Source organism: Seriola aureovittata, chromosome 3, assembly GCF_021018895.1.
Source record: "Seriola aureovittata isolate HTS-2021-v1 ecotype China chromosome 3, ASM2101889v1, whole genome shotgun sequence".
NCBI lineage: Eukaryota > Metazoa > Chordata > Actinopteri > Carangiformes > Carangidae > Seriola > Seriola aureovittata.
In genome coordinates, this window is record NC_079366.1 from 16,185,603 (window position 1) to 16,209,940 (window position 24,338).

The window sequence follows — 24,338 nt, forward strand, 5'->3', positions numbered from 1 at the left end:
CCGATGTGACAGCGGATATTTTGACCCATCACAACTGGAAAAACACGAGTGCAACCAATCATTTTAATGATGGCTCCATTCCATTTAGATGTGCCAGTAGGCCATGATGGTGAGTCAGCATGCACAGTGGCTAAATCCACGGGAGCGAAACACCTGCAGTAAATGGAAAGCGACCATCATTAGTTTTATTACATTCACACCTTTGGCATCTTTGACAAGTCCAACAACTGCCATGAGAAAAGTGCATTTTTCAGAGCAAAAGAGGCACAGAGCCTGCAAAGACATTTGAGCTGAAAATATTATTTGTTATATCAACTAGTTGATTGAAGGAAAATCTTAACAGCATCAATTGCCAAAAAAAAAAAAAAAAAAAAAATCACCAGTTCTAGCCTCTCAAAATGTGAATATTAGGTGCTATTCTTTTCTTTTCTATGATGTTAAAGGGAATGCTTTACTTTCTACTTTTGGAAAATATGATAAGCATTTCTCACTATTTTGTGAAATGTTATAGACCGAACAATAAAATCGATTAATCCAGAAAATAACTGGCGGATTAAGCAATGATGAAAATTATTATTATGTATATTATTTGCAGCCTGAATAACATTATGCCATCAACACACTCGTACTTGACTTCATAGAGAATTTCAGGCTGCTATATTCGACTGTGTGAAGAGTAAAGAGGCGTAAAAGTAGAGCAAGAAGAATAAAAGTTGGAAAACACTCAGCAAACCCGGTCCTTGTCTCATCACCTTGAAAGTTCATCTCGTGACTTACGAGAGGGGTGCAGAGCAGCGGCCCATTAAAGCCATGACATTTCAATAATTGCCTCTAATCCCAGCATCACAGAGAGAGCCACAGTGCCACCCACTTGCACCCACATTGATGCTCAATGATTAATGCCCCAAACATACACTTGACCTCCCACTCTCCAACAGACACTTGACCCCCACCCACATACACACACATGTACACAGACAAACATTAGACTTTTAGATAAACACGTGCATCCTCTGTGTGTGTGTGTGTGTGTCTGCACATGTCTGGCTGCACATATTGATGTCTTACAAACACACACCATATCATTATGCCTTCCTTTATACACTGACTCTCCAGTCATTTATTTTTGTTTTCTTTTTTTTTACCCAGACATGTATGGCTGCATTGGGCTGCTAACCATTAGTGGCTTGGCTGGTATTAGACATGGCACCTTCCCTAGATTCACCTGGACTATTACATCCATAATTTCATAGAGGGAGACACTAATGCAGCTAACAAGAAGAGCGTAAGTAGGCAGAAAGATGTCAGGGGAAAAGCAGTTGGCTGGTTTATTATACCTATATGAAAGCTCTATCCTTATCTGTAATTGTATATCTGGATTACACTACAAGGATAAGCAAGGATAACATTTTTTTTGGGTCCCTTTGGACACCTACCTACGCCTTTCTACCTTTCTTTCATGATTTCTTTGCTATTCAGATGTTCAAAGGCACTGATTGAGTCTTTTTGACCCCTGTTGTAAACATGTTGATTTGGCTCTGGCAATTGCAATCTTTGTCTGGCTCAGCTGCAGGGGGGGAAAAAAAGGAAATTCTCAAGCTCTCGGAATTGGGAACTGATCAATTCACCGGATTCAGTGCTGAAATGTGTTTGTTTTTTTTTTTTATCTATAACTGTAAAAATCTCCATTGCAGGAATTGATTTTCACAAACACAATACAGATGAGCTCGGCTGGGCTGAATTATATGTTATAGGCTTAGAATGTTAAGCAGCATTACAAAGAAACACACAGGGAACATGATGTGTTATGCACTTTAATCATGCACAGGAGACAGATCCGCTGTGTTCTACAAAAGGCAGGAAGGTATGACTATGCAGAGTGTGTGTGTGTGCACATATGTGTGTGGGTGTGTGTATATGCAGAGTCAGAAAGAGTGAAAATCAGAGAGTGACAGGGAAAAAAAAAAAGAAAAAAGAAAAAAAAGAACACGAGACGGAGCAGCCTAGCAGTCCTAAAGCAGCTTTTATTGAACACTAAGAAGGGAGTATAGAATGATGAACATCCAGGCTGCTCTTTTCACATTGAGGAAATTGCATTTGGGAATATTGAGCTGGCTGGTATGATGAAGTACACAACCTCTCCTTCACACACACACGCAAGTGCACACAATCTTATACGGTACCACGTATTAGCGGTGCAGAAAAGATCATATTTACAGAATCAGAGCTGCGCGCACACATCACACGCACACACACAGGATCTCATTTAGTCCGTGTGCATGGGTTGGATGAGCACTCCATATTACGCTCTACTATTGAAAGAGCGGAAATGAGAATCGCTGCAAACAGAGGGAGAGAGAGGGAGAGAGAGAGAGAGTGAGAGAGAGAGAGGGAAGGGGGGGCAGTGAGAGAACAGGAAGTGGCAGAGAAAGAGAGACAGAATACAGGAGTGAGGAATGAATGAGTGAATGAAAAAGGGAAAGAATGAAAAGGCAGAGAGAGCAGGTAAAAAAAAAAGAGGGAGTCATCCTCCACTTGCACTATGGCTGTTATTTCAGAGGCTGTTGCTGATAATGTTGGCTACAATTCATCCCAGTGTGAAAGGACACATCGGGATTATTTTCCAGATAAAAAAAAAAGGAAGAAAAAAAAAACATTATTCTGATCAGTTTGCAGCAGATGGAGTCAACAGGTTCCATACAAATGGCAAGCGGACAGATCATTAACCAGGACTGCTGACTCCATCAAAAAGAGGGAGCAATGACAAGCTAACCAGCACCATCACATTAGCGAAGCAGGGCAAGGCTGCATTGTATAGGGAGGGCTGTGAATCCTCAAGTTGGGTGAGAATGTAAAATTGGAAGCACTGAGAGGTAATCTGTACAAATAAGGACATTTTACTGTATCGAGGTTACACCTGTGTAGGCCGAAAAATGTCAGTGTATCTGTGTAGAGACTATACAAATGCACACATTATGATTCAGTAAAATGTTGGACAGCAGTGGGTATTCACATTCTACGTGCACACTCACGCACACACACAATGAAACGTCTCCTGTACAGTTGAAGAGCTTATTTATGTTTACATAAATGCTGCAATGACAGAGATATAAATTACAAAGAGAGCTGTCAGTTACGTACTGTACGCGCTTGACTAGCAATTACTTCTATACAGAGAGCAACAAAGGCAGACAGCAAAGTAAAATACAATCAGTCTTTCACACACATTCAGATACTCATGCTCGCTCGCTCACTCGCGCGTGCACACACTCACGCGAACGCACTCACGCGAACACACACGGGTCACGGAAAAGTGGCTGTCACTGTGATTGGTTCCTGCTGCCGAGGGCGAACCCACAATAGCCAATTATCTGTCATTATACACCACAGCAGCTCTTGCGGGCTGGATGCCTCTGCATGTGTCTGTGTGCACATGTGTATATGTGCATGTATGTGTATGTGTATGTGTGAGTGTGAGTGTGTGTGTGTGTGTGTGTGTGTCATAGTGGGAGAGATTGGCAAATTGCTAGTTATATATTTCAGTATGCTGAAAGAAGAGAGGAGAAATGTAGAGGAGGAGGCGGGCGAGAGGGGAGCATTTGAGGAGGCCAGGCAGAAATATGCAGAGTGAATATAAAAGGAAGCGAAGGAGAGATTGATGATTATATTTGACAGTTGTAGAGAAGATGGGATCACGGGGAGCCACAGACCTCCAGTGAGCTGCGTGCTGATGACAGATGTCTGGTGACCAAGACATGCCTGATGCAGCAGGGCCAAAGCATGGATGGCCACAGATTGAGGCACTCAGTCAGCGTTTGACTAGTGCTCCATCATATGAGCAGCGTGTGATCAAGCTGTGACCGGTGTGTGGACAGATTTTGAAACATTATATGACTAGTATCACTTTGCATTTCAGCTACAAGAACACACAGTATAGGGCCCATGTGCAGCGATATCTGCTCCGATTCACAGCACTGCGTCGCTTTCATCGACTGGGCAATTTGCTCAAATTAACAAGGCGAGTAGTGGAGAGGTGAATTGTTCCCTCTCATTTTCTCATGATGTGGGTGTGCATGTATGTGTTCACCACACTCAGCTTTATGATATGGTTTACGGTTAGGTAGAAAGCCCCTTAGCTGTTATGGAAGCTAATCTGACCGCAGTGATGGCAGAAAGCAGCTATAACAATTAGAGGTGGAAATTTAACCATTTTTCAGTCTTAACTATAGAATTAATTTGTTTTTGCCAAGCGGAGTTTGAATAGAGTCTAATGAAGAGGGGGTAGCGATGGCAGTCAATTTCATTTTGAAGGCAGCGATTGGAAAAAAAGAAGAGTGTGTTGGTCTGACAGTACAAGCTGAGCCCAGTCACAATCACAAAATAATTTTCAATTATTTGAATCTTTTGACCTGGCTCTGAATTATCCATCGTTAAGTCTTTCTTGCAGCCACCCTGATACAATGTCAATTTTTGTTGGGGTGATGTACAGTGCTGCTCAACACATTATAAAATTGTATTACAAACGATCTCCGACCTCGCTTTGAACATTTTTAATTTACCAAAGAAATGAGAACTGTTGACAATGAGTCATGTGATTATCCAGAGTAAAAAGTCACTAGAAAGAAAAGTTTGTGTTGAAGTTTTAAAAACATAAATTTTCAACGCTGTAAATTCACCTCCACTATTTCAAGGTGACGGCTGAAGTTTCAAACAAGAAAAAATTTCAGATACCACAAATCCTCAGCATATAAAACTGAAAATATGTGTGATACATTAACTGTTATTTGGGTGAACTGCACCTTTAATATATAAAAGAGGTTACAAGTAGATAATATTGCCCTATGTAGATTCTAGATATAATTAATTACTTCTTAATCCTCTTTGTCTCCTGTGGGATATGATGCCTCAATGAGCACCCTACATTGTTCCCTCTCCTTGGTAAGATGTTGCCTCAACACGAGCTAATCTTGACAAGCTCGTCTGTCACAGTAATAGGACTTTTTGGTCTTCCATGTTTTCTTTTTGATGGGAATCAATCGCAGCAGAAGCTTTGGCTGTGATAGCCCAGCCACCGCGGTCACCTAAGCCTTATTTCATTGACGACGTTATTGCTACTGTTATACAGATGGACCTTTCTTTCAGGCGACGCTAGTGGCATGGCTCTGGGGATGGCTGCGTCAGTCCCTCCAATTTGTCCCAGACTGAAATATTTCAACAACTACTGGATGGATTGTCATGGAATTGCATACAGACATTACTGTTACCCAGCAGGATGAATCCTCCTGGTGATCCCCCTAGCTTTTCCACTAATGCAATGGGGTTGACATTTTGGTTTTGAGAGTGAATTATCTTTATCCAACTATTGGATGAATTACCTATAAAATTGGTTCAGTCACTTGTGTACCCATAGGGATGAACAAAAATCACTTGGTAATCCTTAAACTTTTTTTTTTAAATCTGTGTCATCATCAGGTCACAGTTTCATTCCATCCAACACTTTGGTTCAACAGGTCACATCCCCATTAGCTCCAGTTGTGACTTACTTTGCTTTAACCAATGTTCCATAAAAGTCCTGCATCCTGCTTTGCTTGCAGATGAGGTTGCCAAAATAGGTGAAACAAACTCACATGGCTCACTGTTTATTAAAAGTGATGCTGGAGGTGTTTTGTTTGCTTGGTGAAGTGTTATGGTTTTTGTGTCTTGAGTATGGTAGATTAGAATCCGTATATAAGACAAACATTTCAACCTCACAATTTTACACCTTTTTGTAGTTCTCTCGGTCATTCAATCGAAAACTGAAATTCATGAATCTTCAGGAAAATACTTCCCGTACCAGACGTGAAATCTCAGTAGCTTTCAGGTGCTGCCGTTCAGGTTCAATAATTGATTGTGGGAACCCTATTGAACTGTCTTCCTATTTAAGACTGAATAATGCTCAGTCACGACGCATGAACCTAAGTCATCATAACATCCACCTCAGAATAAATCCATCTTACTGTACATTCTTAATACATATCAAGTGTGTGTGTGTGTTTATGAAGTATGACACTGATCTGTCTCTGCCTGTTTTACAGCTATGCTTCCATAATCCCCATCCTAATCCACTGCCTGTGTGTGTGTGTATCTGTGCGTGTATCCATGAGTGTGTGTTTGTGTGAGTTGTCTCTTCATGTCTGTGTATGTAAGGCACGGTATTTAAGCTTTTGCCTTTCAGAGGGCCTCTATTTCCCACGCCTTCCACACTATATGTAATACCATAGATAGCCCTCCAGTCACCCAATCCTCTCCATCGAACCACTCAACACAATGGCCTGGACAGAATCACTCTGCACTCCACCGTCAATATCTCCATTACCATTTCAGTCAACAGAGTAAACACAGTGAAAATTGAATGGTTATGGGTAACATTACTTTTAAATGAGCTGATGAAATGGGTGCAGTGATGATGGGAGAGAGGGCAGAGAGTGGTTGAGATGGAGAGAGGTGAATATGTCAGTGCAACTAAAGGATAAAACAGCAGAACAACAAATCAAAGTTACTTCCAACCCAATCTTCCCTTTTTTTTCCCCCCATCGTCATGTCCTTATTACAATGTGGGGATGCTTTTCCATTATCATCTTAAGGCTTGTTGACCAGCTGCAAGTCCAGAATTACATTTTGTATAAACTGTTTGCTCTTAGAACTGATTCAGTTTCCCTCTTACAGCCACTATTTCTAATGCAGAACGTTGTTTTTCCTTTTTCTTCTCTTTTTCTTAACATTGTGTAACTTACACAGTTTAGCAGTGGTTCCCAACTTGGGGGTCTGGACCCTTACAAGGGGTCGCAAGATAAACATGAGGTGATTAAATTATTCAGAAACAATAAAAATATATGTCTGATACACAAAAAGGATTACAGACTTTTTCCATCACTAAAAATCTTTTCATCATAAGAGGTCACCTGGTTGTACACTCTAATCTTTTCAAGAGTAACTTAACAACCCATGAACATCTTATTTTTGCCGACCCCAACAGGTTTAACAACTCACATTGTTGCGGTGATGCACAGGTGGACTCCAGAACCCTGTGGCATCGCTGTTGGGTTGTGTATGTGCAGGTGCAACCCAGCACATTTTCTGATCACAACCATTAGTGATGGTGGTGATGAAACAGGCTTGAAACTTTCAACTAGAGAAGGAGGGAACCACAGCATCTCAGCCTGGCGCTAGGTTACGCTTTAAGTATATTTTTGGTCATTTTTAGGAATTTACTTGAGAGCAGCCAGTAGAGACAGACAGGAAGTATTCAGATTCAGATTCAGAAGAAAGAAAGAAAGAAAGAAAGAAAGGAAGAAAGAAAGAAAGAAAGAAAAGAAAGAAAGAAAGAAAGAAAGAGATCATGTCTCCTCAGTGTTTAAGAATGGTGCTTGATGATGAATAGAGAGAGGAATAAGAGGTTGATGAGTGGGACCCTCAGCAATGATAATCCCATTAGCACTGTACTGTATGTTAAGCTCTCCACTAATGACTGATGTGTGTGTATGTGTGCATGTGTGCATGTGTGTCACATGTGTAGGCGCGCACAGAGTGTGTGTGCATGTGTGTATGTGTATGTGTGTGTGTGTGTTCGACTAAGTCCTTTTCGGACCATCCTAATTATCAGATGTGACTCACGTGAGGGTAATTACAGCCTCTGAGACAGAGGGAACAAGGCTACGAATGACCCAGAAATCTACAGTCTAATGAAGCGATAAGACACACACACACACACACACACACACACACACACACACACACACACACACACACACACACACACACTCTTTCTCTGTCTTTTTCTCATACTTACCTCACACAGAGAGACAGGGACAGTGTGGGAGAGAGAAAGAAACAGTCAAAAAGACAGAAAGGGGAACAATGTTTCCCTCAGATGACATTAGAGAGAGTAGAGAGATTTGGGAGGAGCTGTCAAAAGACGCTCTGTCAAGCGGCTTCAAGCTCAGCCCTCTTTCTAGTATGAACTAATCTGGCTGCTCTCTGTTCTCTGTCATATCTGGCCACAGCTCCAGAGCACTGTGGTCCGCTTCCACAGGCGCGGATTAAGCTTGGCTACCCGAGACTAAATTCTCTATTGAAGAATCATCTAGGTGTAATCCCTGTGTGAAGCCAGCCCTGTATGGTACAGCACATTATATCTCTCACAATGACTATTATACACAGAAGGCTGCACACTGAGATACAGGAGACAAGCATGAAGATGGCTCGCTGTATATACTGGTAACAGAGCCTAAGGGTTGTTTTAGATTGTCAGGTAAAATGAGATCAGTTTACTTAAGGTCGCCCTCTGGGAACACATCAACTAATTCTGACAGGTTGTTTTTTTACCTCAGTGATTAAAATATCAACATTTTAATGCACCCGCATATTTCTTTTAATAATCCTGTCTCCTGTTTTTGCATTACATTTAACATTCCCGTTTTCTTGAATTTCATTGATTCTCAGGGAAAAAAAATGTTTCACAGCATTACACCCATATAACGATAATAAGTTAGAAGGGCAAATAAATTAATGTGCCAATCAAACCAAAAAGACACAATAAACTTCTGTTATTTTAAACTTTTCCAATATTTCATTTGAAGTTTTGATATAATTGTGGTTTAAAGTACCAAAATCCCTTTCAGTGTAGTTTTACATCTCCTCTCTACCACTTCTTTCTGGAGCTCAGTCAGCCAATCAGAAGCAAGGCTCAGAGCCTCTGATGCACAGCCAGGCCAACCACATGTGAACACATGGTAGCTGACTGCTGTAGCTTGGTAAAAAAAATAAAACCATAAATACAAATGGCGATGGTCAGTCAGCGTTGAAATCAGCCGAACAGACGGTCAAATTCAGACTAAAATGCTCCAGCTGGATTTGGTGTGTAGCTATACACTGGAGCCGTAGGCCAGGTTCCGGTGCAAATCCCTGAATCATCTGGCGGCTTCGCAGTGACCGTACCAGTGTTGCAGCATCGAGGTCCAATGCAGGGGCGGCGGAGCCAGCGGCCCCTGCATCCAGCTTACTCTCCTCGGCTGCTCAAACCTCCAGGCGGACCAGTACAGTGCCAGTGTGCGTCGAAGCCAGCCAGGGAAGGCTGCATAGCCACAGAATCCGAGACCAGCACCAGGTAGGTGGGTGATTGGGCAGCTGGGACAGCAAGAAGACTACATATATGAAATATGCTTGTCCTGGGCAACAGCTACGGAAACAAACCCATCAAACAGCTAATCCTTTTTTTCGGAGCTCAGACTCAAGGTACTGGCTATCATCCCTTACCTGTGAGTAAGCAAGTTTGCAGTCCACACACACAGCCATAATAACAGCTGGTTATCAGTCCAAGTGACAACAAGACACTCGACACTTAAAACAGCAAGATGAAAATGATTGGTAGAAGAATAGTGTTAAAAGGATTATAACCTTAAGAGTCCTCAGTAGAGACGGAGTAAAAATGTAGCAGACTTCAGATGAACACCAAATCTTCCAAGGCTGGAAGGGTGGGCTGTGCTGGGGGCATAGTTGAGGGCGGTGACTGTTTTGTTGTGACATTACAAATTTATGGAAGCCCTGACGGCTTGTTCTAAGGCACAGTTTCTGAATAGGGGGCTGTGTGCATTTCTCTGTGGATTTAGCACTTCGATGCTATCAAAGTATTTAGGTTGCACATAGACCTGCTTTATAATCAAAAAAGCATGGAAATCTCACTTTATACAATATGGTACATTTAACAATAACGCTGATGAAAACATCAGGACCATTATTTTACTTCCAAGCAGATTAGATAGACACCATTCATGGAAAATTGTATGTCTATGGGATGCACAACAGCTTCGGTGTACAAAACAAATTGTTTCTATGTTTATATATGAATATGCCAACAAACGCGGCAAACCACAGCAAAAAAGAGGGAATTTTCTGTAATAAGTAGTTACCAGTGGTTCCAGGTGTGCAGATGAGAGGACAGACAATTAGAGATGCATTGATTTAATATGTTGCATCATCACCAGTGCTAACTTCCCCATGTTAATTGCAGCTTCATTGTAAATATCATGATAAAAATTCTGTGTTTCTGTAATCAGTCACATTCACTCTCTCACAGTGGGCCACCAACTCCATCTTTAGTACCATAGCAATTCCGGGCCTTATGTTGCCTTACAGAAAAATTACTCAAATGAGTTACACACTGTGAGGTATACAGACTTTAAGGAGAACAGTGGGATTGCATCTCTGAACCAGCAGATATTCTGAGCTGAGGTATTGGAATTGGTATCAGGAGAGAAAAGTTGAATGAAGTTGAACTACACAAACAAGCTGGACATCATGTGTAGCTTAAGACTCCTTAAAACGAAGCTGCCAGTCATGTCTGATTTATATGCAGTTCAATTTCAAGATTTTTCTCTTCTCAGGTTGTTTCATTTAGCAAACAGTAAAGAAAAAAAAAAATTGTGTAGCAAATCCTGTCAATAATCTCAGGCCCTCTCAGATTTATCTTGCAACCTCTTGTGGAGGTCTTGACCCTCAGGCTGATAACGACTTCCTTAGAAAACAAACAAGAAGTGATGAGCGGAAGCTTGAAGCTTCTTTGTGCTTCAAACCGCACTGTTTCCACAGTCCCTGTGCTCACAAAGGCAGAGGGCATTTCTCTTGCTTGTACCAGTTTGCACAACAGCTCCACTGACGCGTCAATTTAAGTGATAAGTGATACGAAGTGCGACCCACTCATGGTGTTGGTCTGTGAGGCAGAGCAGGTTACCCTCAGCCCACACTCCAGCCACGGTACGATCCCTTTCTCAGTCACACCCAGGCAGACTAAACGTGTGTGTGTGTGTGTACATGATTGACTGTGTGTTTGAGTAAGTTATCTTGATTACAAAAAAAAAAATGGATCAAATTCCTAATTACACAGATGAGTGTCTCCTCAATGCTGCGCTCTTTGTACAGATACACAAACAAACAGACGTCACAAACGTCACACAAACACAACCACTCGCCCACTCACGCACACCAAAACAGCGACAGACACACAAACTCACACACACAAACACACACACAGGCCGGAGGCACCAGGCACTTCATTTCCTATTCCACCCCCTCTCCTCATCCTCGGCACCCTCATATTCCACTCTGGCCTCCCCAACACTCAACCTTCAGTCACTATAGCAACCCCACACAGAGAAACTGGCAGCCAGAAGGCTAATCATGTCATTACAACATCTGTCAGAAAACAGACACTCACCCTCAAACATGTATACAACTAAATACACTGATGCGCCCCCTGCAGCGCTTGGACCCAGATGTCCCTGCATCCAAGCAAACAGATAGAAAAACATCTAAACACACGCATGCACACAGTAAAATAAAGTCAAGCTAAAGATGACTTTCCTACCTTTGTTCATGGTTCATCCTGGAACATGAAGTTGAAAAGTGGGAGCTGAAATAGAAGAGGACAAAATTTTTCATGTTTTTGAACTGTCTGCACACTTGATCTATCAACAAAAAGACATATTGATTGTTTTTTTTCCACTGTTTTCCTTGGCCAGGAAGAATCATTTGCTTGAAAACCTGTCTTGGATGAGACAGAGAGATAGATGAAGGGAGGCCCATTCAGGGATTTGCTGGTAAAAATGGGCCAATCGAGTCTGCTAGAGGAACATGCCTGCTGGGTATGCTGCTCTGCTGCCACCTGTAGACCAGACCTGGTTACTCCACCTTACACAAAGTCTCGGGAAACTGACCTCAGAGCATTCACCCATATACAGCTTATCAACCTGGGGAAAGAGAGACTAGGAAAAAGGAGGGGTAGCTGGGTTGTGTAAAAGTAAGTTACTGCTGCACCAGATAGTTGTAGACCTGCAGTGTTCCACATGATGTCTGATTCAAAATCAATCCCCTCGATAACATCTTACTTCCTTTACTGTACAGTACATGCAACTCCCAGTGAAGCACTACACTTGGCGCAGTGTACTCTGTGCATCATCTAACAATACTTTCAAAGAGTTTGATGAAATCTATTTTTGTTTTTTGAAGTTTGGCGAGGCTTGCCACCAAAATGAGTCACACACACACAAACTCAACTCAAACTCCAGCCGGCATCGGAAAAGGAAAAGTGCCACTCAGAGCAACACACACAGCCTACGTGCAGCCTCTGCATCTTTTAACAAACCAAAGAGGGGGTGAGTGAATGCTTTATATTTAGAATGGTGACGCTATGCGAACTTGAGCGCTAACATGAGAGGAAAGCTCAGCGATGCGTTGGAGAGCTGCATATTCAATAATGTATCAGAGGCAGCGTTTTAAAAACAGCTGGGGATCGCCGCTCTGTCTTGTCCTGTCTGCCAGTCTGTCTCTTTGCATGTCTTTCCTTCACTCTGTCCAGTGCGACGGCAGCAGATTTGCCACTCCTGTGGGGAGCTGATGTTTGGTTAAACTTTCATCCTGTCGAGAGAGTCTTAACTCGCTCTTTCTGTCCCCGAGGATGAGTCTCTCTCTCTCTCTCTGCTTGCTTCGCTGTCTTTATCTGAAGAAAGATCCCGTCCCTTCCTTCTTCTTTTTGTACTATCTCTCTGTGTCTTTCTCAGTGGACATGGCACAGCCTTTTAGGAATATAAATGATACAAAAAATCTTGCCCCGGAACAAATCTGCTATTGAAAGAAAGGGAGGGCTGTATATGTGTGTGAGCATGTGTCCGTTTGAAGGTCATCGAGATAATCAGTGCCTACCTGGTTCAGTACACAGGTCCACTGTGCTGCTTCATCCTTGAGGAATGAAAGAGTAAGAAATCTCCCCAGAATTCTCCTGCAAGAGGGAAGAAGAGATACGGAGAGAAAGTAAAGAGGGTGGGGAAGGGAAGGGAAGGGAAGAGGAAAAGTAGGAAAGGGATTAGGAACAGAGTCTTAGCCTTTTAGAACTCAATGCTCTTAAAGCCAACCCTGGCTTTCAACTAAGTTCCTAGTGTTCGTGGCTGCTACAACGTGCCTTTGCATTGTTGTGTGTGTATATTTATGTTTATGTGCTCCCCGAGTTCAACGGCTGCAACTGAGTTGTTCCAAAAGCAGGTCGGGTCAAATGGACAGCCCCGGCTCAACTCCTATACCGGGGGGGCTTTTAAGGCTTTTATGGCTTCCATGCCAGCTACTTACAAGCCGTACAGGGATGTGAGGGGATGAAGGGGCTGAAAAGCTGGGGTGGGAAAAGCATACAGCACCTCAGTATGATAAGTATACACTCTGACAGATCAAAGGGGTTGCATTAGGACACATGAACACTGGCACAGAGGCGTGTGAAACATTAGCAGAGAGAGACCGTATACACATATGTGCCCTGCGCATACGCACACAGACACACACATCCAGATGTTATCCTCCCATGTTCTGCAACTGCAGTGACCCTGTGTCATTATCCTGAATTCCTTCTGCCATCTATGGAGTGCAGCAGAGCAAACCAAGTCGTAGCAAAATAGAAATCACTTCGCTGGTGGAGTGAAATAAGGATGGGCTCTCAAAGGATCATGGGCAGTTGCAGTTATTTTTGTTATGAAATCCATCCTCTGTTGAACTTTGAGGCCTTAAACAAACAACCTCATGCAGCAGTGCTGTGAATCAGCCACTGTTGAACAGCAGTTGATTTTTTTTTTTTTTTTTAACTTCTTTTAAATTAAAAAAAGAAAGCATATCCAATCTGAGCAGTTATGTCATACTCTAATTCTTATTGTAAGCCCCCAATTTGCAGCAGGCTGTGACAAGTCAGTCAAGATATAATACAGCAAAAATAACATGGAGATTAGTTTACTATTGGCACTGTGAAGATGGTTAGAATGATTCTGTCATTGGCAGACGGAGCACGGTGCCATAAAAAAGAGCCACCACTAGTCTGTGCTGTTACACCGTTCCTGTGTTTGTGCTGCTGACCGACTTACTAAATAAGGACAGAGACGATGATGGCAGCATACATTAACTGCAGGATCTGATGGTGTTAAGATTTAATTGCAAATGAAAACTAGGACATATGTCATTGCTTCTGAATTCCTTGACACTGAGCACCTGCTCTTTTCTGGTCAGAATGGCAACACATCACTCAGTGTAATCAAAAGAAGAATCTGAGGTGTCTTTGCTCAGCTCTGACGATCCGCCCAAGACGTGTAGTAGATTTCAGTGCCACCTTCATAGCTTGCATATACTATGTTTGCACTGTGGCAAATGTATATGTGAACCATGTGTGAAAACTAGTTCACACTTTATTTTCAGTTGATGACACATTCCACCCTGGATTCCTCTCCACTTGCACCATGTTTCTTCTGTAACGATCTGACAATGGCTGGTGAAATCAGTTGGGTGGAGGATTATTATAAGCATCGGTTACCCTTTATTGCGGGCGCCAGTTTTCCTCTCCATCATGTTGTTTTCCTGTTGGGTTTCAGTGCTCCCTGGTTGGAAACCACCTTGTTAGTGAGAATGTGCCTCACCTGTGCTGGCCCAGCAGAAGTAATTAAAGCCTCATGCAGCCTTGTGCAGGAGAGGAAGTGTTTGGAAACTAGATCATTTGGAAAGCTCATGTTGGCGCAAGCAATTTCAGTTTACAGCTCCTGCACAATGAGCTAGGAGAAGTTGTGTTCATCCTGTTTTTGGAGGACATGGCATTACTGTAGTTTCCTCCCAGATTTTGTGTGATAAAGTGGCACCCATGGTGAAAGCCTGTCTGCAAACCCTTTTAGTTGCTTTGAATCTCTGCGAGGACTCTCATGGGAGCCCTTCAGAGCAGCCTTTGAATCCCTTTTATGTTGATGGCTGAAGTGACTATTCAGTGAGAGTTAAAATGTTGATAGTAATTTGAAGGGAATTCAACTTGAGCTGCTTTGCGTGGACATCACCTTATAGGCCTTTGCTGATGGCAGAAAGGATTCTGGGCAAAATAGCATATTATTTAGGTCACAGAAGTGCTTTCACATACCCTGATCACACTATGAACCAAACTACTTCTGCACTGATCTGCACAGCAATGGCCCAGATAATTTTTTTATGTCTAACCCTAACCAGGGCAGCTCAGTGGAACTTGGTTTACTTTGGTTTGACTTCACTCAGCATGTGTGAAATACTCTTCTTAGGTTTCTGTCAACTGGACTCAACATCAAGGCAAGTGGGTAAGCAGGGCATCAGAGTGGGCATCAGATGGCAGTCTCTTAAGCACTACTTTATTAAATGTAGAAAAACAGTAGGGCCATGCATAACACTGACATGATTACCTACAAACTCCGGACACAACCTTCCTCACGCCGCACCTTCTCTTTCGGCCGTGGCAGTTAAGTGTGAAATGTTTCCTGATCAAATACTCGTCAGTAGTATAATTTTCTATGAAAATATATTTCAGCTGCAAAATTGAACCTTGTAAACATGTTTACTCTTTCGAGGTACATATGCAGCATTGATCAAAGTTTGCCAATAATGTTAAGGAGGTTATCGCAGGTCAAGCTGGCAACAGGGGCCCTCAGAGCGGCATGACACAGTTCCGTGTAAACAACTTGAACTTGTTTACAAAGTCTGTGTGTGTGAGTGTCTGACGTTTAAGAGTTTACACAAAGGGATAGGCATCTAATCTGCCCCTGCATGGATGATTTAGCATTTTGAGAGGAGACATGATGCAGAAATGCCTGCATAATTCAAGTGAGCCTTCTCAAGTGACCTTCTTGAGAGCGAATAAGGCCGTAAGTGGATGTGTACGTTCGACTCAGCCAACAACTTGTATGTGAGACGGCAAGATGACAGGGAGACACTGAAGAGACACACAAAGGATAGAACTCCGAGTCACGTTTTAATCCTCGAAACATAAAAAATTAGCTCCACTTAAAACCTAAAGTAGGATAAGAACATCTACATCTGGCATTTTGAGTCGAGTCAGATTACAATGCTCCAGTGTGCCTTCATGTCTTGATTTAACTTTCCAATCGCAAGTGAATTTCTTGGGAGTTAAACCAAAGAGTTGGGTTTTAAATCTCATGTCTCTATTGGCATTTTTGAGGAGACATTTACTCAATGAATGGGAACAATGACAGAAATATGCCAAAAATCACCCAACACACACACACACACACACATGTATGGAGAGAGAGAGAGACAGAGAGAAAATTAGCCCAAAGTTTGTAACCATGTGGATTGCGGATGCACTTAAAAAACAAACAAACTGGACACTTGTTTTGCACAGTGTATGTACGTATTTTCTGCTTGTTTTGAGACCCCCTGAAAACAATACAATACAGCTCATAGTTTATCCTGATATAACACGTTTGATAATAATACAGTATTCCTTATCTTTGGTCCTGTTCTTGTTAAGCTGTTGCGTGAGGCGTTTTTTGCTCCTCTTCTGTCAGGTGGTTGCCATCATGTTTTCAGGTATGCATGTGTGAAAAATGTCTGTGTGTGCAGACCCTCAATTATTGCATGTATAGCAAAGCCTCAGTTGTCCATACACAAGCCTGCAGCTGTCTGCGTATGACCTGAAGTCTGATCGAGGGCTTCAGATGCTTGGGACTTCCTTGTTACCACTTGTGAAGCGTTTTAACTGTGAATTATTTGCTATCGCACAATTCAAAAGGCAGAATTTAAAGCTGCACTCGCCAATATTTTTCTATTAACAATGTGAAATGATTACATGTAAAGTGAAAGGTGTTGCTTGCTGTGACATAACAACCCAACTCTGCAGGTGTCCTACAAAGAGTTTTATGATCTTTCAGCTCATTGTTTCGGTTTAACGGCCCATAACTTTAACTTTTTTGGTTCCGCCTCACCGCTCTACTCAGCATCGTTTACAACAGCAGGTGTTTTCAGTAAACGCTCTGAGAAGCACACTGTATGCTAACAACAAAGCTAGTGACCAGCTGGTAGACATAGTGGAGCATTTAGCAGCAAGGATTTGGTGGCGACCAAAACTGAGCTAAAAAGAAGACTGAATAACTTAAGGTCAACAAGCAAACTGAAGGTCAAGATTGGCTTTTTGTCCAGAAACAAATCATGTATCACAATTCTGTCTGCTCTTGACTGATATTGTGTATATGCACGCCTCTCCCAACACCTTAAAGAATCCTGACTCAGTATTTCACAGTGCTTTGGATAAATCCCTCTCTCACCACTGTATCTGGTGAAAATGAAAAGGTGGGATGGTCCTCTGTAGCTGACAGAAGGGAATTGCATTGGATGTTATTTATCTAGAAGGCTTTACTGCAAAAAAACTGCCGCATAATCTCTACTCTCTGATCTCATATAAACACAGCACTTCCAATGTCAGGTCACAGCATAGTTTAACATCAGCTGAACCCCATGTTCAAACTGAGCTGGGTAGAACTGGACTCAGGTACTATTGTCCCTACAGCTGGAATAGTCTGCAGAAAACCTTGATAGTGAAATCTCCGTTTTCACAGGAGGATTTTAAAAAACTGTATTCAAGTGTGTGAGTCAATTTTCTGTATCTGTCCATATTTAAACTGCATGTTTATTCTTATGCACAGTTCCCTCTGAGATCACAATCTCAACAAGACTACCTGTTTAAATAAAGGATTAAATAAATAAAAAAGATCAGACTTACATTAGGCTAGACCCACTGATCTCAATGAATGCTAATTTTGCTCTGTGTCTGCTGGGTGTTTAAATAGGAAATTATTTATGAACATGTTCACCAAATCAACTTTGTGAGGTGATTATGTGTGACTCTTGTGTTAACAGCTTGTTGCGCTGCCCTCAAGTGGCCAAAAAAATCTGTCGATGCAGGATTAAATGTCGTTAGTTAAATGAAGTTGGTGCGACATTAAAAGAGCACTCCAGTTACACGCTTCCATTCAGTTGGAGAACTTGCACGAGAGAAATTGAAATGCAAAAGTGGGAAAAAGACCTTAACTTTTAGTCAGTCGTGTGGGTCAAGCTCAAAAAAACAAAACATATTCTACATTTCCAGTAATGAAACTTAACAGGGACTTTAGCCTCTACGTAAAAGCCAAGATAACGCTGATGACTTAACAACAAAGCTCCAAAATCACATAACCTTAAAAAGTTGGAGGGCACCAGTCAAGCCATTTAAGTAAGTTGTGTACATTAATGATGGTTCAGAGGTACCGATCTGCTCTATTCAGTCTTGGGGGGCCAAACCGTGCTTGTCCTGGCCCACAATGGTACAGGGAAAAGTGCTGAAATTTAAGGAAGATATTATTTTCATGTTTACTGGTAGGAAGAAAAACTACAGCTGTGGGTGGCTGTGAGCAATCTACAGCATAACAAAATTCCATGTAATGGCAGTGTAATGACACAGCTTGCACAAAAGGTACAAAAATCCCCGCTGTGAAACGGTGTCATGCCTTTGTGAAATAATCCTATATTTTCAAATTCTATTTAACACTACAATGACAAGAAAATCACGATGACTATTCTCCCGAGCAGCAGTTGCTATTGTGTGCTTGGGGTGGCCCTGTAGTCATGGATATATGGTGACAATTCTGAATTATCACTTGGTAGGTGCAACAAATTACTCACTGGTGTCCTACTTTTAAAGACATATTAGACGCTACTGCGCTCGGGGCCAAGAGAACGAATGACTGAGAGAGCGAACGAAGTGAAAGTGTCTACAACACAGAGGGGAAGCAAGAAAAATGAATGGGTGTTATGGGTGTGAGGAGGAGAGAGGGAGATAAGGAGAATTATAGCAAATGAGAAAGGGCAAATGAGATATAAGAGGGAGGAAGAGCTTCCAAAGTGGAGAAACTCTGATAGAGATTTGCCCTGTTCCATCTGCTCAGCTATCATCTTTGAAAGGCAAAATTACACAGTACATCTAATTCCCTTGCCCAGTTAACATCAAATTGTCTCAGCGCTAACATCCTAATTCTTTCACTGGCAGACAATGCGTGCAGCTTTTCTCACTAAGAACTTGCAAAGTTCTGGATTAGAAACACCTGACATTTTTCTCTCCAAGGCGAGCGAGATGGAGCGATAATTTAGGCAGAATAAATAGAGAAAGGTGGCAGAGTGTCACAGAGGTGGCGGCGGGTGAGACCAGCATGACCTGACTCATGCTTATTTCTTGCTTTTTGACAAGATCACAAATGTTAAGGCTGATATTGGATTCCCACGAGTGCTGAATGGGAATGCTGGAGCAGAATTAGAATGGCCACAGAACGACTGCAACGGGCTTCCTAATGAAGCCTCTCAGTCCCTCTGCTAAAGTGACCCATTTTCTCTTTCTCTCTCTTTTCCTTCCCCCCTCGCGCTGATACAGCTGCCCCAAATTCTTCACAGGGAAGAATATGCATAAATTTAATTAAAATGGCTAAAATTATTGGGATAGATTTTTATATCCCCTTTCTCCAAACCATTAGTTGTTGGGTTTGCTTGGACTCTAGTGGGTGAGGAGTCTGACGGGGTCAGTTCTCATTGTCAAGGGAAAATGTCACCATGGAGATGGTAAATTACGATAACAGAAATGAACTTTCACTTTCAAGGACAAGATGGGATTGAAAAGCTGTTTTAACTGTGTATGTGTGTGGTATCAGGACAATTATGGTTTTCTTTGTTCTTTCTTTTTCTTTTTTTCTTTTCTTTTCTTTTTTTTTTTTTTACCAGTACCAAGTACCAATCCTATCATAGTTTTTAACTGAAATGATTTCCTTGTGGCTTTTCTACAAAACTGTTAGACAATTAGGAAGGTGCTTTAAATGCACTTTGAAATGTTTAAATACCCACCAGACTTCGTTGATTTTATTGTTCTGACACAATAGGACTTTTTTAGAAATATTAAAGGGTTTGAGGTTTATAGAGTAGAAGTGCGGGGACTGGTCCAAATTGCAAACCCTTGCAAGATAGCAGGGGATTTTGTTAAATATCTTGCAATTAAAAATTCCCTGGAGCGACTGATTATACAGCACTCAGACACCCACTATGTAAGTGTACAAGGTTGTTAGCTGAACAGAAGATGATCTGTTTCTATGCTTGAAATTTTCTGTGGTTTTCCAGAGGTGCTTATGAACATGATAGGTCTTGGAAAGCCTGAGTGAGTTAAGACGGACAAAACATCAACTCATCTCTGGCTTCACATTTAGTTGAAGTTGTCACATGACACTGTTATGTCTTTTTTTTGCCTTTTCCTCTTGCACGTTTTCGGAGTAATGTGTTACAGTGTTATGTTATTTTTTTTCAGCAATTCGTAGCGTAAGGGATTACAATTTGTAATTGATTTACAATTACTAAGCATTGTAATGCTGCGTGGCAACAACAGAGAGCGAATGTGAAAGCAGAACTTCCCGGTTCTGTTAGAAAAAACACAGCTTCTCTCGACAGTATGTTGTATGTCTAGATAAGGTCAGTAGTTCTTTGAAAAACAAGCCAATATTTTTATGTTATGTTCAATATTTCAGTTTTTTTTAGCAGACTTCAGCATAAACTATTTCCCATATGCCCTAGACCTTTGCGGGCTATGCATCACAGTTTGACGAAGGAGGTGAGTTCATGAGTCAAGGGTTGCGGTTACAGCAGGATAGAGATCAGTAAATGCTATAAAAGTTTTTAGACAGCAAGATTACAACTAAAAAGTTGGAATTATTACTTTAGAAGAGTGTTTTGGCAAATTTTATGGATATGGACAAGACCAAGTTATGATGACGTTATGCTACGTACTTACGAGCTTCTGAGAGGGAAAAAACTGCTCATGTCAGCCTCTGACTTGTAATTCTGAGTCTGAGATATTGGGAATGTTTGATGCCGACATATCTCCCAGTTGGTGTCAAGAAACTATTGGCAGAATGGCTGCAAATGCACCACCTCTGGCAGTTACATTAAAATAAAATCCAACATAGTAATACAATACATCCAGCTAATTTAAAAGGAGATATAAAGATCGTTGATAGAAATGCTGAATGAGAGATTTCATTAGTTACAGCACTGAGTTACAGAAGCTGGAGGAACAGAGGTTGGTGCTGAATGTGACGTCAGGACTTTCTGGCTCTCTATTTAGAAGGGGCTTTTTTTTTTCCTGCTGTATTACTAGGAGTTTGATGGAGGGTTGTTGTCACTTTCGTGTTCAGATGACAGGCCGCTTGATGAGTAATATGCAACAGGTAATTGATTACATTTTTTAAAGTAACCTGACCAGTGCTGTTCTTCATTTAGAATCTCATCACATAAACTATCTATATTATATATAATGTTTGTTTCTTAAATATTTCTACGATCTGAAACTTTGTTGTGGGCTGTTGGTTTTTCTGTGCTGATGGCATTCTGTCTTCACATCAGGAAGGAGGAGCAGATCTTGTCTGCCGCCGCTCCTGTGGCTGCATGAACGTGCAAGTGTGTGTCTGTGTGTGTGTGTGTGTGTGTGTGTGTGTGTGTGTGTGTGTGAGTGTGTGTGTGTGTGTGTGCGTGTGCGCGTGTGTTTGTTTCTTCCTGAGCATCTGCTGTCATCCCGTTGGTGAAAAATGAGGTGCATATAAGTCATTCAGTGAGAGGTAGTCACTAATAGGATAGAGGCTGCTCCTTCTCAGCTACCCAGGCACACACAGACACACACCTAGTGAACACACAGACTGTCTGAGACACTCACACACACATCTCCACAGGAATGAGCTATGGCCTTATTACCCACCTCACTTCCTTGCAGCCGGTGTCCTCCCGTAAAAGCACAACAACACTGTTCCTGTCCTATCTCCTACACATACTCCATCCATCCATCCATAGATCTATCTATCCATCCATCCTTCTGCTCCCTCCTCTTTCTCACATAGCCCCCACCTTTTCATAGGACTTTTTCTCCTTCTACCCCCCACCACCACTTCTTTACCTCCCCTCCTTCCTTCCCTCCAAATTTCTTTTCTCTTTACCTCATTCGCTTCTCTGCTCCCCACCTCCCATCGCCTTCCCTTCCTCGTTTTCTTTGCCACTTCCTTCTCTCCCCACCTCGAGCACCTGATTTCTACCCTGCATTAAAATAGCCTCTTCCGCACCTCTCCCTTCCGCATAGCACCTACCTGATTTACTCAGATCTTTCCCTTCCCCGTACCTCCCCCCTCCTTCCTCTCAGCTCCAATCCTACCTTAACCTGACCCATCCCTTTCCTTCCCTTTCATTTCCTTTCCTCTCCATACTCTTCTAAACTTTCATCATACGCCTCTCCGCTTGATCTATTAATCTCTCTCTGTTCTCTCTCAGTCTTCCTTATCCCCTTGGCTCCTTTCCTCTCTTCCTCTCTCTCCCTCCCTCTCACCCTATTTCCTCCACCTCTCCCAGCAGCTGCTGGTGAAGCTGTCTAGACTGGCAATGAAATGAGGATGGAGCCAGAGAAGAGGTGGATGGGAGACAACACAAGTAGGGGGTGGATGTGCACGAAATAGGAGGATAAGAGGACTAAGAGATACTTACTAGAAGGGGAGTAAAAGGAGATGAGAATGTTTGAGATAAAGTTGATAGAAGAGTGGAGTATATGGCATGAAAGAGAGCAGAGATATTCTAAAAGGGTTCATGATCTAAGGAGGAGCTGTTCAGTTTTCGAAAAAAATTTTTTCTTCTTTTGAATTGTCAGTTTTGTTTGTTTTTGCTGTAAATTGTTTGGCTTCTTACAGAGAACACAACAGCAATCATTTTCAGTGTTTCACTGCTTCACACTCGCTGAACACCTCTGTCCACTCATCTGTCATTTCATTTTTGAATTGTGCCCTATTACTTTCAAGAGATGTGATAAACCTGCCCAATTCACACGTAGTATCAAAGTGAAGAAACGTGATCCAGGGGGACTTTGTCCGTTTCTTCCTGACGAATGACAACATGAATGAATTTTGTGGCATCAACCGTGTCACGGAAGGATAGAGGAAGAAGTGAGTGGAGGAAAAAAAAAAAAGTAAAGAAATGAAGGGCTCAATTGAGTGATGAGGGAAATGAGGACTAAACAGATGCTAGATTACATCTTTATATGACAGATACAAACACACACACACACACACACACAGTTTTGTTTGATGGTCCGCGTGTTTGTGTGGCTCAGTGTATGTGTGTGTGCGCTTGACAGGAGGAGGTGTCCTGTCTATCTGTAACAGGATGTGATAATTAACCTTTCTCCTGCTGAGTGGAGCTATTAAAGCTACGGCTGTAAACGGGTTTAATCACGAACACAACACATTACACAACTTAAAGTGTTTAGAGCAGATGTACACATACAGCGATATTGTGCACTGGACCAGTTCATGCAGGGGTCATCCCGCCTGTCCGTGTCTATCTATATTTATATACGAATCTGCCTACCTGCCTCCCTGTTGATTTGTCCTGTGTGACTGTTTGTCACTCTAACTTTCTATTCATCCCCATTATTTAATCAAGCAGAATTATTCAAACAGGCCCAAAAATGCTATCAGCTGACATCCAGATTCCTCCGATGGCTTATTTTTTTACCTTTTCATCATTTACCTTCCATCTGGCGAGAAGTAACTAAATATGACTGACAGCTAAATGATTTCACAAAATACACACACATGCCAATGGATGAAAACATGCTTTCTGTATGAACAGCAGTGGAGGAAATACTCAGATCATTTACTGAAATAAAAGTGACAATAGCAGACTATAAAATTATCCCCACAAGAAAAAGCCCTGAATTAATTTTTTTCTTAGGTAAAAGAACAGAATAGGCTATTAGCAAAAGAAAAAAAAAAGTACTAAAGTTTGAAAGGTAAAAGTACTTATCATGCAGAACAGGCCCTGACAGTGTCATAACACTATGTCTTTATTTTTGGTGCAGTACTTTAATTTTGCAGTTGGTCAAGTGCTTTATATGGGTAGTTTAATCTGTAATGGAGGTTTTCAAACTGTGAGGCGAACCTCTCCAGGCCCTGCAGTTGCAGCAATGGCTGTGACACACAGCTCATGGAGACAATCAAGGTACTTTAGGCACCTAATTGCAGCAATTTCCATCAAAAGTTGTAGTCCTTCTTGGACTCATTACTCTGAAAACAAAAATTTAACACGGATATTCTTATATTCAGTGTGACTTACAATTTCCGGGGACATCATTATCTCTGATGTCCATCGTGAATGTCCAATCGAAATCATACAAAAGACAGACAGGAACTGCTAATGACTAATTCAGCATACTTTTAATGGTGCCATTTTGCCAAGATGTAAACAAATACAGGCAAAAAAAACAGGGCTCAAATTGCAGCCCACAGCAGAACTTGCTGAATCCAAAGCAACATAATACCTTCTGTTTACATCCCCTAAAGCATTATGGGAACTATAGTTCCAAAACTTAAAACATGATTGTTTAACAAATAGAAGTTAAACAAATAATGATAATAGGAGTCACAAAATCT

The 24,338-nt window shown here is 41.8% G+C and overlaps 1 protein-coding gene across 1 annotated transcript in view; it reads right to left on the reverse strand.

Annotated features, from left to right (window-relative positions):
• Positions 1–24,338, reverse strand: part of ptprdb (protein tyrosine phosphatase receptor type Db) — a 146,833-nt gene that overhangs the window by 94,105 nt on the left and 28,390 nt on the right. The window contains exons 4-5 of the mRNA XM_056371532.1: positions 12,736–12,811; positions 11,402–11,446 (exon numbers count right to left, since the gene is read on the reverse strand). The gene's annotated coding sequence lies outside the window, so the exon portion shown is untranslated. The remainder of the gene's footprint in view (positions 1–11,401; positions 11,447–12,735; positions 12,812–24,338) is intronic.